Here is an 18,700-nt window from a genome sequence, read left to right as displayed (position 1 = left end):
TCGGCTCCGTGCTTTGCGATGACCTGGTGGGGGTGGAACAGGGAGGATGGGAGGGAGGCTCAAGATCTTGGGAGGGGATACGGGGACATGTGTATGCATATGGCTGATTCGCTTTGTTGTGCAGCAGAAACTAACACAGTATTGTGAAGTAATTATACTCCAATAAAGATCGATTTAAAAAAAAAAAGTGTTTAGGCAAAGCAGAAATGTACAGCAAGAACTCGGTGCCAGCAGTGACCACTTTTCCCTGCAAAAGTTAAGGTAATAATAATAGGACTTGCTCCCAATCCCGACTAGAGAGGGAGCCTAGGTCTTGCATGACTTGTGTCATTAAATCCTTGTAAACTACGAGATGCCTCATTTTACCAACGTTGCTTGATACTGGGGCAAACCAAGGCCTGAAGACCAGGATGCCATCAGACAGAACTGCAAGGTTGGATTACCTGAGTCCAGACCCCAGGCTCTAGGCCTCCACGCTCTTTTGCCTTCAGGATTTGAGGAAGGACAGACAGGCATTTGTAAAGCACTTGCGTCCTGGCATTGTGACAATTTTTTGAGGGAGGTATAATTATCCTCTTATCTCTACAAGAGAAAAATATTTGTCCTATCTTAGGAGTTTGGATTTAAAGGAGCAGGTGCATTATGTACTCTTTTCCTTATGGTTTGGGTCCAAACCCAGTCAGCAGGCCAGTGTGTCTGTGACTAAAAAGAAAGCAACTTGACCTTGGTCGGCTTATGCTGAAGTCCTGCAAGTTGAGGATGGTGGCTCCTCAGACCTTGAGTGTAGCTGTGTGAATAATTAATAAATGGACATTTTCTGAGTGACCTCTGTGGGTGAGGCTCTGTGCTGATCAGTCACATTTGCCTCCTCATTTAAGACTCACAGCCACTCCGTGGGATGGTATTATTTCCATTTAACAGATGAGGAAATCGAGGCTCAGAGAGTTTAAGTGACATGCCCTGGGTTATTGAGCGAGTAAACAGCAGAGATAGAGTTTGGATCCACAAATGTCAGATTCTGGATTTAGGACACTTTCTATCATTCCTCAGTGGTTTCATTCGGAATCAGCACCAGAAACCTTCTAGGTCTCTGGTTAATGAGAGCAAAACAAACCACAGAGATGCTTTATGTCCCACTACATTACAGAAAATCAGACTGGAAGGGCCATCCAAGACCAGGAAATTTAGTGGTCCTTGAGTTTTGGGGGATGCCAAAATTCTTTGACACTTTTCTCTGAAAAATGCACATAGCACAGATACACAAACTCTTGCTTACAAGTCTGGGGGAAAATTTGTCCTTTCCTTCATTTTCTTGTGCCTTCACATCAAGTGTGAATTTAGTATGATGAAAGGAAGTCGTAGTCAGTATACTTCCCAGTAGACTATGAGTTCCTATGTTAGTCATAATTCTCTAGAGACACAGAACCAAGGAGGGGTGTGTGTGTTTATCTATCATCTATCATTCTATCTATCTATCTATCATTCTATCTATCATTCTATCTATCTATCTATCATTCTATCTATCTATCTATCTATCTATCTATCTATCTATCTTTCTATCATTCTATCTATCATTCTATCTATCTATCTATCTATCTATCTTTCTTTCTTTCTTTCTGTCTATCTATCATTCTATCTATCTATCTATCTATCTGGAGTGGAGAGAGTTATCTTAATGAATTGGCTCATGTGATTGTGAGGGCTGACAAGTCCAAATCTGCAGGACAGGCTGGCAGACTGGGGACCCAGGAAAGAGTTGATATTGTAGCTTGAGTCCTAAGGCAGTCTGGAGGCAGAATTTTCTCTTCTTCCAGGGACCTCAGTCTTTTCTCTAAGACTTCAACTGATTGGATGAAGCCTACCCACATTACCAGGGGGCATCTGCTTTATTCAAAGTCTGCTGATATGAACAGTAAGCACACCTAAAAAATACCTTCACAACAACATCTAGGTTGATGTTGGCCAAACACCTGGGCACTGTGGCCCGGCCAAGCTGATACATAAAACTGACCATCACAGCTCCTCAGAGCAGAGCCTTGGTCTTATCTGACTCTGTGTCCCCAGGGCTGGGCAGTGTGCCCTGCACAGTGGGTACTCAGGACGTGCAGGTGCATGAATGAGTCAAATTCTAAAGCTCCCAGGATGACCTTGGAGGAAGCAAGGAAAGAGAAAGAACGTTATGCTCAGCTCAGAAGAGTGGATGTGAGTCCAAGAAGCAATTGGGAATCATTGAAACTTTATTTTATTTACTTATTTTTTATTGGAGTATCATTGCTTTCCAATGTTGTGTTAGTTTCTGCTGTACAATGAAGTGAATCAGCTGTATGTATACCTATATCCCCTCCCTCTTGGACCTCCCTCCTACCCCCCATCCCCCCATCTAGGTCATCACAGAGCACCGAGCTGAGCTCCCTGTGCTCTACAGCAGGTTCCCACTAGCTGTCTGTTTTACACATGGTAGTGTATATATGTCAATCCTTATCTCCCAGTTCGTCCCATCCTCCTCTTACCCCGCCATGTCCACACATCCATTCTCTACCTCTGCGTCTCTATTCCTGCCCTGGAAATTGGTTCATCTGTACTATTTTTCTAGATTCATTGAAGAGTTGTGGGTTAGGGAGGTGAACGTGGCAGTGACGTGCAGGGACCTTGGCAAAAGTGACCTTGCAGATGTAGCTCATCAGAGCAACCTTGGCGGGGATCCACGCCTGCTGAGACCTGCAGAGCGAGGGCTGGGCTGGAGCCTGGCCATCAGGAGGTCCGGTCTCCGTGCTGTCTTTGCCACCAGCAGGCTGTGGACCCTTGGTCACCTCACCTCCCTGGACTCAGGTCTTGCTTCTGTGGTTGGGTCATCAACTGGCCATCTGTAGGCAGGATCCAGGCTGCAATGGGGTTTATTGATTCAGGTAAATTTTTAAAAGCAGTTTAAATAAATGGCCAATATTTTTAAACGGGGGGCTTCCCTGGTGGCGCAGTGGTTAAGAATCCGCCTGCCGATGCAGGGGACACGGGTTCGAGCCCTGGTCCGAGAAGATCCCACATGCCACGGAGCAACTAAGCCCGTGCGCCACAACTACTGAGCCTGCGCTCTAGAGCCCGCGAGCCACAACTTCTGAGCCCACGTGCCACAACTACTGAAGCCCACGTGCCACAACTACTGAAACCCACGTGCCTAGAGCCAGTGCTCCACAACAAGAGAAGCCACCGCAGTGAGAAGCCCGCGCACCACAATGAAGAGTAGCCCCCGCTCGCCGCAACTAGAGAGGGCCCGTGTGCAGCAACAAAGACCCAACGCAGCCAAAAATAAATAAATAAATTTATTAAAAAAATAAAATAAAATAAAAATGGGTAGATTTCACAGAATATTATGGACCTATGGCTTCTGAAAAATTGTGAAGGGCTAACAACTCTGATCCTCCTGACTTTACTGGGCAGACAGGGCAGTTGCTGCCTCGCCAAAGCTGTTAGGCTCTCCCCGCTGTGATGCAGAGGCTGCAGGCAGCCACTAGTGAGCACTGAGCTGGCATGGCTGTCGTTCATGCTTCTCTATTACCTGCCAGGCCTCTGCAGGCCTTGGAGTTTATGGTCCTTGCTCCAGAGCCTTCCAAGGTCTTCTTACACTAATGCCAAGACATCCGGTGACTTGCCCCACTGCGTGTCGGGCACGGAGCGAGGCAGTTCATGTGCATCTCAGAGGCAACACTCCAAGATTCTAAAGGCATAGGCTGAGCAGGCTCGGAGCAGAGCGAGCACAGGGGTCGGGCTGGCAAAGGCTAGGGAGGGAGTAATGAGACAGACCACCTTCTCTGGCCAGTTGGATGGCTCCCAGCTGGGACAGCACTGAAATAATTTTTCTCTCATTTCCTGGGAATTCTTACGTAACATGCTTTTTAAATATACATCTCAACACCTTCAAGAGTTTGGGAAAATCTTATTTCCCCAAATTATTCAAATTTGGGGAATTTGGACTGGAAATGTACACAAATGCTTAGTTACAGCCCTTCACTGCCTTGTATGAGGATGCCCAGGGTGTAGCCTTATTACCTCCTGTAGGTGAATCCTTGAGCCCCATTCTCACTCAGAGTTGCTCAGTGAGAAGGACATTACCAAACTGCATTTTCTAGGATTCTTTAGGTGACAAGTGACAGAAAGCCAATTTGTAATGGATCAGGTACAGGGGAAAATTTAGTGGAAAGACTTTTGCTTGTATCCAGCGGTAAGAACTTCAGGGACCATAGGATTATGTCCTTGATCTCAAGGAGTGTAGGCTGTTTCCCAAGAGCAAGGGGAGCCCATAAGAAAAATAACTACATTTGATTTCTGCATGGAAAGACATGTGGGATTTGGGGCCAGGAAGCCCGGCTTAGTCGTCCACTAGCTTAGGTAATAGGGTAAAGTCTGTTTCTTCATCTTTAAGACAGCTGCCTTCCTTGCAGGATTGTTTTGAGAATTAGTACAATGCCTGGCAATGTTCTGGCACACAGTAAGAGCTTAATACATGGCACTGTGGTCGTTATTATTCTATATTCTATTATTCTAATAGCCAATCGGTGGTTCTGGAGTTGCTGAGATCCCCATGGTCTGGGGGTCTGGGGAGGGTTCAGAAAGGAGATGGGCTGCAGCTGGGCCTCGGAGGGTGGAGAGGATGTGAGTGGGCTGCCAGCAGGGCGGAGTCAGCCCAGGGGAGGGCACAGTGTGTGCAGGGGTGAGGTAGGAGTTAGCACTGGGTGCTCAGGGGAAAGGGCAGACTGGCCTGGCTGGAGAGGAGGGTTCACACAGGGGCAACCGGTTAGAACAACACTCGGCCCTTGTGACAGCTGGTTAGAACTGCCCTGTAATCCTCTCTGAAATGCCTGTCCCTTTGCCAAGTGGAAATTGGCATCCTTTGCTCTGGCCTGGGACTCTTTCTCCCTTGCCTGCGTACATGTAGCCTTGGGCAGTGGACCCAATGAATTGTCCTCATTCTCTGCCAAGTATTCAATTAAGAATTGCATACCTGGCATTGGCATTTCTGTGGAGCTGGCCTTAGGAGTGCGTCCAGAGAGTGGGTCAGCCAGGCTCAAGGAGGGCATCGTTCAGTGACCACAGAGCAGCCAGGCTGGGGTCCCTCTGACTTGGGATGGCTACTTGCCAGGCTTCTCTCCCTCTCTCTGCGCAGACATAAGGGACTGGGGTGTCAGAGCAGGATTTAGACAGCTTAGACACCCAGAACATTTTTCTTGGAGGAGCCCAGGGAAGTCATGCAGTGCCTACCAATATCATGTCCAACTTTCACTGCAGGCAACGCTGCAGCTTTTCCAACAGGTGGTTGCAGCTCTTGTTTGCAAAACTCCCAGGGGGGCAGGCGGTGGGGTGGGGAGGGGGGAGTGGGGCTGTCCCGCAGCTGCCCTTCATTCTGTTGAAAGCCTTAGCAGTTTGCAAGCTTTTCCTTACATTGAATTACGGACCAGCACGTATTCTTTTTCCGGTACTGATTTTTGTTTCATTTTTATTTATCGCCTAGTTACAAGGGTGGATGACGTTTTCTTAATAGCTTTTAACAGGGTCTAAACTCTAGGAGGGGAGGTGTGTAAATAAACGACGCAATGAAGGGAGCTGAGAGGGGAGGGAGTAGGGGCGGTTCGGGCTGAGAACAGAGCCACACCCATCTCAAGGCTCCAAACTGGACACTTGACCTCAGGGGTCCCTCTGAGGCAAGGCCAAGTGGGAAAAGACCACTCTAGTCCTGGGACAGGAGAGCAGGCTTGCTGGAGATGGCTCTTTAGGATTTTCGCTCTGTAACAACCACCCTTTTGATTTTTACTCTCTGCCAAAGAATGGGTGACTTCCTTTCATCTGTGACAGCACTTCTTTCCCTCCATGGGGTGAATAAGACAGTCCCTGCCCACAAGGACATCACAGTCTAGTGGGGAAGAGAGATCTGGAAAGGAAACTATGCTGACAGGAGTACACCCTGGGATGGGGCGTCTATAAGGCACTAACAGGAAGACGAGGGCCCTAATCCACCCTGAAGGGTCCTGTCTTTCCCACCTCACCCCACCTCTGATCCATCTCCTGTACTTTGCAGGTAGGATCAGCGGTCATCTTAATCTTTCCTATTTCTAGCTACTCTCTGTCAGTCGTACTCTACTGAATACTCACTGCACTGGGTCCTGTGCTAGAGGCTTCTCATAGATTATTTCAGTTAACAACCCATTGAGGAAAGGATTTCTCAGATACCCCCTTCATGACTGAAGAAACCGAGGACAGAGCCATGATGCAACCTGCCCAGGTACACAGCCAGAAAGAGGCAGAGCCAGAACCTGAATCCCAGCCACCTGACCGCACAGCCTACACTCCCTGCGCCCCTGATGTCAAAAGCTCTGCCTCTCTACACCGGTGCTGAATCAAATCTCAGAGACAGAGTTTTGGGCGAGGTAGAAAAGGATATCTTGACTGCTTTGCCCGGCAAAGGGGGCCTCAAAAAACTATGTGTCCCAGCCCCTGGAGGATTTGATGAGGGGTTTTATAACAATGGTTCAAGGGCGGGGTCTCTGAAAAGATTAGGGGGTGTGCAGGGCCTGCTCGCCTTTAATCCTGTCTCAGGTGGTCGTGTCCTGATCTTGATGAGCTCCTCTGGTCCCTTTAATCTTGCCTCAGGTGGTTTCTTGGCTGCCCCTCCCTTGATTAGCAACTGTTGAATCCGCGAACAGGATAGAAAAGGTTGCCACCCTCAGCTTCTGCATCCTAGGTGGGGAAAATAAAAGGAAACAAGTAAGTTAAAAACAATGACGTATACTGTAAAGGAGGTGAAGCAGGGTCAAATTCAAGAGTATCTGAGAGAGAGAGGTGGAAGGCATGGCAGGTATCTCTCGGAGAAAGAGAAACTTGAGCCGGCATCTGAATTACAAGCCAGGCATGCAAAGATCTGCAAAGGGCAATCCAGACAGAGGCTGGTGCCAAGTGTCTGAGGTGGGTGAGAGCTCGGGGAGCTTGAGGCTGAGGCAGGAGGTCCGTGGGCTGGACGGTAGTGAGCGGGAGCCAGGGACAGAGGGCCGTGTGGGCCAGCTCTGCAGTGGGCTCAGGAGCGCAGCCGTGAGATATCAGCCCCTGGCAGTGCATGGCGGGTACACACGGGACCGAGGAATCCTCCCTAGGCTGATGGGCCCCACCTGTGATTCCAGCACCTGGAAGTCATGCGATCCGTCCTTGACCTTGAGATGCAAGGAGCCTCTGGATCCCTTAATCCGAGCTCAGCCTCCAGGAAACCCAGTTATGTGTCTGTCTACCTTTCTCTTTCTCTCAAAGAAAAATCAACCAAGGGAGGGCACCTTCCAGAAGAGGAGCCCGTTGAAGGCTGTACAGAGGTCCCACACTCAGAAACTCCCGCGTCAGAGATGAAGCAACCACAGCCCGTCTAACAGTCCAGTTTTACAGGTGAAATCGGGGTGCAGGGAGCAGCTGGGGCTCCCCACCACTCAGAAGGGGCTGCCCCTGACGATGGGTTTCATGCCCTTTTCTCCACCTTCTAATGCTGGGCGTGAACTCACTGACCCTCAGCCCTAAACCCAGCCTTTTCTACTCTGCTCTGAGATGCTGGGACTGGGCCTCTGAAACCACATTTCTAGCCCCCCACGGGCTCCGCGTTAGGTTCTTCCATGGCAGGTGCCAGAGGGCGTCTATGAAGACACAGGAACACTGTATCCTTCAGTCTGTTCCTCCTCCCAGTTGTCACTACAGTTGACCCCAGGAGTCACATGGGTTGCGGTGACAGGTTCCACACTCCAGGGTCAACTTCCGTGTGCCCACGACAAAGAAAGGCCCCCACTAGCCAGCTGCAGCGCTTTCCTTAGATGTCCGTGTTCCAGCTCCACAGGGCCCCTCCTCGGAGCTTTGAAGCGTTAGTAACACCAGACTGTCCTTCCGTGTCCCAGTCCTGGGCTGCTGGCTGCTTCTGCAGTTGTGACTCTGTGATTTCCCAGTGTCCCCTTTTTTTTTCTTTTCATTTCTCTCGTACCTGGTTGATGATTCTTTATACCAGCTTCTCTCTGTTCAAGTGACTGGTAGAATTTCTGTCTCCTGATGGGACTCTGAGATGTACTACTTCTTAATTTCAAGTATAGTTTTAAAAAGCTCCTTTTCATCCTTTTCCTCCTCTGGTCCTCATTTCTTTCTTGTAAATCAGGGCTTGTTCATGTTACCAGGGAAACTGAGGCCCAGGCAGCTCAGGCCCCTCAAGTAGTAAGTGGTAGGGTCAAGTAGTAAGAAGTCAAGTGGTAACTTGACTTCAGGTCCCCTGCCATGAAGGGCACTTCCTTTCCAAGGCCTGGCTGCTTGTCCTGGTTACAAGGGAAAAATCCAGGATTCCCACCTTGACTTGTGAAGTTGAGGTTATTATGCACTTTGTTACAAGCATCATAAAACCTATGCGTTAGGGAATACCTTCCTTGGAAATAAAAAAGCAAGAACTAGAATTTGTTAGTAAGTGCCCATGATAAATTCCAAAAGGAAGAAGACATCTCAATAAAATAGGATTATTCTATGAGGCTTACAGTTCTAAAAGGAATTTACTGTGAAAATGATGTACTTTCCAGTTTATCTCTTGTTCCTCTCTATGTGACATTATATTGGTTGTATGTTTTACAGCGAGTATTTTAGTTGTGCATTTTTCTATATGTCTTGTATTTATAGGAGTTTTGGAGCACATAAAGAAAATGTGTGTTTATCCATAGTATCAGGGAATAGAGTTTCTCCTTAGGGTATTCTGTTGGAATGACTGTAATCATGATGTTGATCGACCATTTAAAAACAGAATAACGTGGCAAACACTTACACGGTATTTACGAGATCCCAGGCACTGTTCTGAGTGCTTCATGTATACTAACTTACATAATTTCCAAAACAACCCTAAGATAGGACTGTTATCTTTTTCACTGATGTCATGAAGGCACAGAGAGGTTAAGTAACTTGTCCAGGGTCACACAGCTGATAGGTATGAGAGCTGGGACTTGACCCCATGATACCTGGCTCCAGAATTCTTGTTCTCATCCAGTACACTGATCCTACTTCCAAACTCCTCCTTTTTTTGCATCTGCAGTTGCCGGCATAGTCAGGTTATATGATCTGTAAAAAATAAGAAAAGGCAAGGCTGATCCAAGTTTGTAGAGCGTGCAGTCATGGTGGCGCAGTGTTACTTTGACAAGGTGCTGCCAGCATTGGCCAGCCTCGTCGGTGCTGGAGAGGGTGATGGATGGCATGTGTTCATCCTCCCAGTTGTCCACTTCGCTCTGTATCCCACCCTTTGGAAGTGCTCTGCATGCTGGCTCTGGGACTGGCCATGCAACTTGTTGTATTAGATTCCTATCTTGCATGACCAATTTCTACAACCTTAGCAGCCTAAAACAACATACATTTATTATCTCCAAGTTTCTGTGGGTCAAGGATCTGGGCATGGCTTGGTGGGTCCTTAAAGTTCCACAAGGCTGCAATCAAGGTATCAGCTGGGCTGTCTTCCTTTCTATAGCTCAGATTCCTCTTCCACGTTCGGAAGGCTATTGGCAGAATCCAGTTCCTTGCAGCTGTAGGACTGATGTCTGTTTTCCTGCTGGCTGTCAGCTGGAGGCTACTCTCAGCATCTAGAGGTCACTCATGGTTCCTTTCCATGTGGCGCAACATGACAGCTCACTTCTTCAAGGCCAGAGGGAGAAACTCTAATGCCAGTCTGCTAACAGGTAGTCTGTTAGCAGGAAATCACTCACTGGAAATCATGTGAGTGACAGTCCCACCTATGCCATATTCTATTGACCAGAAACAAGGCACAGGTGCCATCTGTATCCAGGAGTAGGGGGTTATACATGGGTATGACTCACTGGGGCTCATCTTAGAACTCTGTCTACCATGATTGTTTTGACCAGTGGGACAGTAGCAAACTTGACCCAAGCAGAAGGTTGGAAATGTGCTTTCATGTTTCTGCTGGGCCCCTGGCATTACTGTGAGGCCATGCCTGCCTAATCTCCTGGAAGGAAGGAAGAGACATGTAAAGAAGCTCTGAGGCATCCCAATCAGAGCTTAGACCAATTTAGAACCAGTCCAACTCCAAACATGTGAAAGAGCCCAGCCAAAATCCACAGAGTTGCCTGTCCATCCTGCAGCTGACTGTAGATGCATGAATAAGCCCAGTCAAGACCAGAACCATCATCTGGTCCATAAATTCATGAGCAGTAATAAATGGTTGTTGTTTCAGCTGCTGAGCTTAGGTGATTTGTTATGTAGCACTATTGTGTCAATGCTAACCGATACAGAATTACCATTTGCTGCATACCCACTCTTTGCCAGGTGCCATGTTAGTTTTTCCATGTCTGTTTTCTCATTTAATCCTCAAAACAGCCCTGCAGGAGAGCTTGGGTCTATTCAGTATTTTCATTATTGGTGTGGGTAAGGATATTAAGGTTATGATTACTAATGGCCAACAAGCACATGAAAAGATGCTCAACATCACTAATCATTAGGGAAATGTACATCAATACATTGAGATACCATCTCACACCCAATAGGATGGCTACTATTAAAAAAAACCCCAGAAAATAATAAGTATTGGCAAGGACGTGAAGAAATTAGAGCCCTTGTGCACTGTTGGTGGGAATATAAAATGGTGCAGTTTATAGATAAAACAGTGTGGCAATTGCTCAAAAATTAAACATAGAATTACCATATAATCCCGCAATTCCACTTCTAGGTTTGTACCAAAAAGAATTGAAAGCAGGATCTCAAAGAGATATTTGTACACCCATTTCAGAGCAGCATTATTTACAATAGCTAAAAGGTGAAAACAACCCAAGTGTTTGTCGATGGATGAGTAGATAAACAAAATGAGGTATGTATATATTATATATATATATACATACAGTGGATATTCAGCCTTAAAAAGGAAGGGCATTCTGACACATGTTAAATTCTGGCTACATAGACTCAAGTATTCTGACACATGCTACAACATGGATGAACCTTGAGGACATTATGCTAAGTAAAATAAGCCAGTCACAGGAGGACACTGTATGATTCCATTTGTATGAGGTATCCAGAATAGTCAGATTCACAGAGAGAGAATGCAGAATGGTGGTTGCCCGGGGCTGGGGGGCAGGGAGGGGGAGGGGAGTTAGTGTTCAATGGGCACAGAGTTTCAGTTCTGGAAGATGAAAAGAGTTCTGGAGATGGATGGTGGTGATGGTTGCACAACAGTGTGAATGTACTTAGTAGCACTAAACCGTAGACTTGAAACGGTTAAGACGGTAAATTTTATATTATGCGTATTTTCCCACAATTTAAGATTATGATTACTGTCTCATCTGCTTGCAATACAAATCCTCCTGTCAAGGGTAAACAAGGCATGGAAGCTGCCGAGCCCTTACACTCATAGGCTCTGATGGGAGCCTAGCTGGGTTCAAATCTGGGCTCTAGCTGTGTGATGCAGCGGTACGATCTTGGCAATGCTACCTAAGCTCTCCAAGCTGCAGCTGCCTCCTTTGCAAAAATCAAGATAATAATAGGACCTAACTCCTAGCATTACTGTGAGGGTTGAGTGATGGGATACAAGGAAGATGCTGAGGGCAGTGCCTGGCAAGAAGAAAGCACCCGGTAAATGTCAGCTGTTGTTGGTACCTGATGAAAGATAACACCCACCCCAGGGATCCTAAAAAACCACCCAATACCTACTCATCATTATGCAGAACATAAAGAACATAATTAAGAATCTTGGCAACTGAAAAACAGCATATGGTTTTATACCTACTGTGTGATCATAAGAACAAACAACTTGTTCTTTTCCCTTTGGGTTAGTATTTAAAATTAAGGGAAAATTGCCCACAATCAAGTCTGGGCATGATGAAAATGGGTCACAGTACAAAGCCTTCCACAGTCAAATGATTCAGTTAGTGTTGAAACAGCCAAGCCACAGCTCTGGATCCTCTTTTCAACTCCCTCCAGCTTACAGACCCCTTTCTCCTCTGAAGCCCTGAGCCTCTCTTGAAGGTCTTGGGATGGGATGTCTCACATCTGGAGCTACATCTGATTTACCCTCCAGTACATCACTGTGCTGCTGACGCTAAGAAGGCCTTTCTGAGCACCCAGAGGATTGGGTTCCTTTTGTCCTGAGCACCTGGGGGACATAGTTAGAGGTTCCCTAAGAACTTGGAGATAAGTTTACACTTAGAGTATTCAACTGTAAATCCCGCCCATAATGGATTACAACAGAGATGCCAAATGTGGCCATTTAAGCATGAAGACATCCAGGTCACCTAAGACCTCAGTATCATCCCCTAAAGAAAAAGCATGTCCATAAGTGGGCAGCCTTAGCTACTGGTGGTGGTGTTGGTGGTTACTCAGCCTTGGAGGAATGGAAAAGGGAGTCATAGAGGCAAATATTATCAGGACCAGCCCAGCTCTCATCAGGGAAGGAGTCATACCTGCGTCCATTGGTTCAGCCATGTCCATGGTGGAGGTGCACACCCTGGACTGTGTTAAGTTTGACGCCATTGTGGTTCCAGTTTCATGCTCACCAAGCCTGTTGGGTAGACCTGTCTACAGGGAAATAACATATTCGTTATATGAACTCAAGTATTCTTGTTCCCATATGTGGTAGGCAGAATAATGTCTCCACCCCCAAAGATGTCGGTGTCCTAATTCTTAGAACCTGTGACTATGTTATGTTAAATGGCAAATGCAAATTAAGGTTGCAGATGGCATTAAGGTTGCTAATCAGCTGATCTTAGAATAGGGAGGTTATCCTGGATTATCTGGGTGGGCTGCATGTAATGACGAGGGTCCTTAAAAGTGGAAGAGGGAAGCAGTAGCAGCAGCGTGAGGTCAGAGCGATGAGTTGTGAGAAGGATTCAGCCAGTGTTTCTGGCTTTGCGAGGGCAGCAAGCCAAGGAATGCAGCCACCTCTAGGGGCTGGAAAAGGCACGGGAACAGATTCTTAGTGCCTCCACGGGAACGCAGCCTTCTGACAGTTTGATTTTAGCCCAGTGAGACGGGTGCCAGACTTCTGGCCTCCTGAACTGTAGGATAATAAATTTCTGTTGTTTTAAGCCACTAAATTTGTGGTGATTTGTTACAGCAGCAAGAGGAAACTAATACACCATGGCAGTGATTTCTCAACGTAAATGAATAAATTGGCATTTTGATTTATGTTTCCGTTTCAGGGTATGTGGTTTAAACTCTCCATGGGCTGACAAAATCAGCTTTCTGACTCTGCAAAGCTAAGAAGACTCTGCTCCTGGAAGGCCTCTCCACTGACAGACTGTAAGATTAATTTCCATATTTTGAGAACGTCTATGTGTGGAGTGCTTTTGGTATATTTCCTAGAATTCTCTCTACAGCCCTGTGAGCTAGGAATGCTTACGCCCATTTTATAGATGAGATAACTGTGGTTCAAGCTGGACCAAACAACCTCAAATGATCTGGATTTACACCCCATGTGGGTGTCTCTAACACGCATACCTCACCGCAGTGCTGTTCTAGAGAAGCTCCATCCCTTGGAGAACAATCCATCTGGTCACGCCTCATGAGAAGAGGAGCTGGGCAGAAGCAGGACGGCAAGCGTTCTCGTCTTCATGCTCAGCTGGGGCTTTTACCATTCTGTAGGGAGAAGGGGCTGGAGTGAACCCCACACACATTCTGTTATTTGCAAAGTGCTGCCTATCAACTTCTGAGCACTTTCTGTATGTTAACTGTTTTACAAACCGTATACAGTTCATCACACTGTGTGTTCTGTTATTCTCAATTATTATTACTATTATTTTTGTCTTAAGGATTTCTGAGTGAACGAACTCCCTTAGGTAACCTGAGCCAGATATATTTACCCTGAACCAGGTGTGGTTTTCCCGAACGAAGAGTAGGCAACCGACAAATGGTCAGAGAAAGCAGCCTCGGAGCCCGCCATCCTGCATAGCTGAGGGTCTCCTTTTTCTACACAAATCTCTTGGTGGAATGCTCATAGATATAAAATCAGTGCCAGCAAACCCTCCTGGTTTCTCCTGTGCCTCCAGGAATGTGATTGGTCTACAGAACAGAGTTGAGAACAGATGTTGTTTGATCACGGTCTGCTCCAGTGGGTCTACATGACATGGAACATGTGACTGCCACTCCCCGAGCCTCCTGACTCACTTGGTCCAAGAGGGGACTTGCCCTGAGGGTTGGGGCGATGTGCCCGAAGTCCTGCAACTACAAAGTGGCAGGGCTGGGATTCACACCCAGACTCCAGGCTCCAGCATTGCCCTTCCAGCTGTATCCCAGCCTCTGCTTTCCCCACGGCGCTTAGCCTGGTGCCTGGCGTGGATGAGGAGCCCCGAGGAGCTTCCTGAATGAAGCTGAGGCTGTACATGAGGGAGAGAAGCGTGACTTCCTCTCCTTGTCTGCCGGGGGTTTTGCTGGGTGACTGTAGGAATCGCTCGCCTGGCTTTCATCATCTACAATTGGGGGTATTCACCTCTGGAAGTCATTCCGTCACTTGTGTTCTCAAGTCAGTCCAGAGGTAGCTTGCTGGGGCCTTGCAGCTTTGCTCCGAATTTTCCATACAAATAAGCACGTAAGTGGAGAAGCCCCTGATTCCAGCCAAACCCCAGATTGCTGCTCTCTTTCCCAAAGGAAAGAAAGGAAATGTGTCTCGTGCTGCAGCTGGGCTGCCCGAGCGAGTCAAGAGCTGGGAGGCACTGATCGCTTTGGGACCGGCATCTTCCTTGATTTCATCTTTTCATTTTTCTGCTGGGCTTGAGGAGACCCGGGTCTTATTATTATCATGCGCCTCAGCAGAGATCTCGTCCTTCCCACCTTCTCCACTTACGGTAGGCCCAGCGAATTCAGTTCAGCCCCAGAGGCACCGATTGTGTGACCATCACGCCCGAGCCCTGAGTGGGGCAGAAGGAACACAGAGATGAGTGAGGGGCGCCTTCTCCAGGGAGGACACACTCTGGCCGGTGACCAGCCGGGGAGGGGCTGGCACAAGCAGAAGTGTCTGTCTTCCCGTGCGGCTGGGGAACTCACAGTGGGGGACCTGTGTCAGGTGCTTCCCTGTGTTACCTGCATCCTTGCTGTTCCCCCCGCTGCACAGACAGGAATCCAGGCTCGGAGGCAGCGGCCAGAGCACGGGAGGTGGCAGGTTCCTGAGGACCTGGCTTCCAGCCCGGTCCCGCCACTCCCTATGCCTGTGACCTTGGGCGCTTTCCCCAGCTTCTCTGAGCCTCAGCTTGGTCACCTGTAAATGCAGAGGTACAGGGCCACGGGGCTCAGTGAGAACGCAAGGTTGGAAGGTTCAGTGCAGTATCCTCAGCGCTCCTGGAGATCAGACAGCTCCTTGGGGGCGAGCTCAGGTGCTGCCTCCCCTCCGGCTGTCTGCTCCGTTCAAGAAGAGCTGGGCTCCGTCACCCCAGAGGAAATGCCTGCGTGGATCCCGTAGGAATGGGTTTAGTGGCCTTGTTCTTCATTATTAGCCTCCCCAGAGGGACGTGTGCCTTGCCTGCCTGGCCGGTGTGGAACTGATGGATGAGAGGGGAGGGCAGAGCGGCCCGATGGGTCTTCCCTGCAGGAAGGAGCCTGGCCCTGAGGACAGCCACCCACGCAGCTCTGGCTGCACAGCCTTCCAAGCTCCGACCCAGACCTCCACTCCTTTTGCCCCCCTTGGGAGGAGGTGGCTGGAAAGCTCATTTGCCGGGACTGCAAGACGCTGTGTGGCCCTGGGTTTGGTGAAGGTGGCAAGGGGCCTACGTGGGGTATATCTATTGATTCCAGTGGCTTTCATGTCCTTCCTTGTTTCTCTCATTTTATTTTGTTCCAGCAGCGGCTTTCTTTTTGCTGCCTCTGGGAAGACCCTTGGGAGAGGCTGGCTCGGGGTCTTCCTCGCAAATGCACGTCTGGCTCAGGGCTGCTTTGATGGCTAGAGGGCAATTCGCCTTGGAAATCGGCTGCAGTGTTGGCAATTCCGCGGGACATCCATTACATTCCTCCCGGAGAGAGCTTTTCCGGGGGGGCCTCGCAATGGAGTGTTGCTGCTCACGAGGGGGTGGGGAAGCAGAAGTAACCTAAAAGGAAAGGCATCTATTTTAATGTTCTCGCAGAGCTGCGTCTCCTGCATATGGGTCCAGCCCACTCTTGTGAAGCGGCTCCTTTTGGAAAACAGGGGACTTGCAAACGGCTTGTTAAAGCTAAGGAAATGAAGAGGAGAGGAAACAGAAGCGTGTGTAAGCAGAACCCAGCGCCTTCAGCTGGATTGGCAGGCCCCCGAATCCAAAAACCCTTGGTTTTCATTGGAGCCCAGAGAGACCTCACTTATCCTCATGGGATGGAAAGTGCCAGGTAGCCGGGAAGAAGGGGGCACCGTCACCCCCGCTGCCCTCTCTGAGTTGACAGCTTTGCTAGGGAGACATACACAAAAAAGCCCTCTTGATATAAGAGAGCAAGTATGCCTAATAATAACAGCTAACATGCTTGCTGTATGTCGGTGCTTTAAAAGCATTAAGTAATTTAAGTTCACCAAAACCTTGCGATGCAGATATTATGATTATCATCTCCATTTTACAGATGAGAAAACGGAGGCACAGGGCAGTGAAGTAACTTGTCCAAGGTCATCTCTAGTAAGCAGAGGAGCTGGAATCGAATCCATGCTCTCTAGAACCCATGCTTATGTTCCTGACTACTGCTTGTTTCTGTCTCTTGCTCACCTTGGGAAATCCGGGCAACTCCGAGAGCTTTAAGTGGTGCATTTGCTGGCTCTTAAATCCCAGATCCCTGTTTGGTCGGCTTGTTGTACTTTTCTCCAGACTCACTTCTTTTTTTTAAAAAAAAAAGTATTTATTTATTCATTTATTTTTCACTGCGTTGGGTCTTCGTTGCTGCACGCGGGCTTTCTCTAGTTGCGGTGAGCGGGGGCTACTCTTCGTTGTGGTGTGCGGGCTTCTCATTGTGGTGGCTTCTCTTGTTGCAGAGCACGGGCTCTAGGTGCGTGGACTTCAGTAGTTGCAGCACGAGGGCTCAGTAGTTGTGGCTCACAGGCTCTAGAGTGCAGGCTCAGTAGTTGTGGCACACGAGCTTCGTTGCTCCGCGGCATGTGGGATCTTCCCAGACCAGGGCTTGAACCCTTGTCCCCTGCACTGGCAGGTGGATTCTTAACCACTGTGCCACCAGGGAAGCCCTTTTTTTTTAAATTTATAAATTGAAGTATAGCTGATTTACAATATCACTTAAGTTTCAGGTGCATAGCACAGCGATTCAGTTATGCATACATATATATGTGTGTGTGTAACTTTTTCAGATTCTTTTCCCTTATAGGGTTCTACATAATATTGAGTATAGCCCCCTGTGCTATACAGTAGGTCCTTGCTGGTTATCTATTTTATGCATAGCAGTGTGTATATGTTAATCCCAGACTCCTAATTTGTCCCCCCACCCCCTTTCCCCGTTGGTAACCATGAGTTTGTTTTCTGTGTCAGCAGACTCACTTCTTCTTGAACCCTGGCCTTCTTCCTCTTGTGTGACTCACCTCACTGTGGCCGAAGGGCAGAGTCTGGAGTCAGCAGGGTGCAGGCTGGGAAAGCAGAGGGTCTGGTCCGGGGGCAGTTGTGATCTTCATCTCAGAAGCTTCTGCCTGGCAAATAGGAGCTTGCTCTGAGCCGGGCTCTGTGCTGGGCACTGGGGATACACCTGGCCTTCTGGATCTTGCCATCTACTTGGGGAATCAGACAATAAACGAATCAACATATAGAAACCCGGGTGAACGCTACACAGAGCATTGCAACTGGCTCACGTGTTCAAGAGTGATGGGTGTCTGTTTCGAGTTGGATGACCAGATGAGGCCTCTCAGAGAAGTGACACTGAAACTGAGATCTTAACGTCGAAATGGAGCCAGCCATGGGGTGATCAGGGGAGAGGTGTTCCAGGGAGAGGCACCTGCGTGGCTCAGGGCCCCACTGTGAGGGCAGGATGGGTGTGTGTGGACAGAGGCTGTGTCGCGGGAGCGTGGCGGGTGAGGAGCGTGGCAGAGAGAAGGTAGGGGAGGAGGCTGGAATGCAGGTCTTCGTAGGTCACGGTGAGGCGCTACGCTTTCATTTAAGTGCATTAGAGAGCCACGGAGGCTGTGAGAGCGGGAGGGACAGGATCGCATGAAATGCTGCCATTTTGCTGACACCAGCCCCTCTGCTGTGGTGCACGTGTCAGCCTCAGACGCCAGTAGTGTGGCCTGATGGTTAGAGCTGCGGTCATGGAATGAGAACAGCTATTCCATTCATCCTCTTGTTCTTCATCCAGCAAGCGTCCTTGGGCACCGACCACGGCCCAACACTTTGCTTGGCACCGATGATACAAAGTGGGCTGGGGTACATCCCCGGCCTCCAGCAGTTGCTGCTATGGGGACACAAGGAAAGTATTGGCCCAGCACTGGTCAGCAGAGGTTGAAAGTCAGCTTCCCCGAAGGGTACAGGACAAAAGTAAATGATCCTCTGGTCTTTTACGAGATGCACCTGAGACATATTAGAAAATAAGTAATTTTCTGACTGTTAAGAAATCTTAATTAAAATAACACGAATACAATCCAATGGAATAAATATTAACGGAACCACTAAGTTTGTCTGGTTATGGGGACTCAGAGAGAAGGTGGTCCTGGAAGATGAGGAGGAGAAAGGGTTGGGGGGAAATCTGGGCAGAGGGAACAGGGTGCTTGGCCTGCGTGTTCTGG

General features: G+C 48.4%; 1 long non-coding RNA gene across 1 annotated transcript in view; it reads left to right on the top strand.

Annotated features, from left to right (window-relative positions):
* Window positions 1-16,786, top strand: part of LOC118883771 — a 48,643-nt gene extending 31,857 nt beyond the window's left edge. The window contains exons 3-4 of the long non-coding RNA XR_005017091.1: window positions 13,179-13,278; window positions 13,788-16,786. This is a non-coding gene — a long non-coding RNA (uncharacterized LOC118883771). The remainder of the gene's footprint in view (window positions 1-13,178; window positions 13,279-13,787) is intronic.
* Window positions 16,787-18,700: the final 1,914 nt, after the last annotated feature.

This window comes from Balaenoptera musculus, chromosome 17 (assembly GCF_009873245.2).
Source record: "Balaenoptera musculus isolate JJ_BM4_2016_0621 chromosome 17, mBalMus1.pri.v3, whole genome shotgun sequence".
Lineage (NCBI taxonomy): Eukaryota > Metazoa > Chordata > Mammalia > Artiodactyla > Balaenopteridae > Balaenoptera > Balaenoptera musculus.
This window is presented reverse-complemented; position numbering and strand designations above follow the sequence as displayed.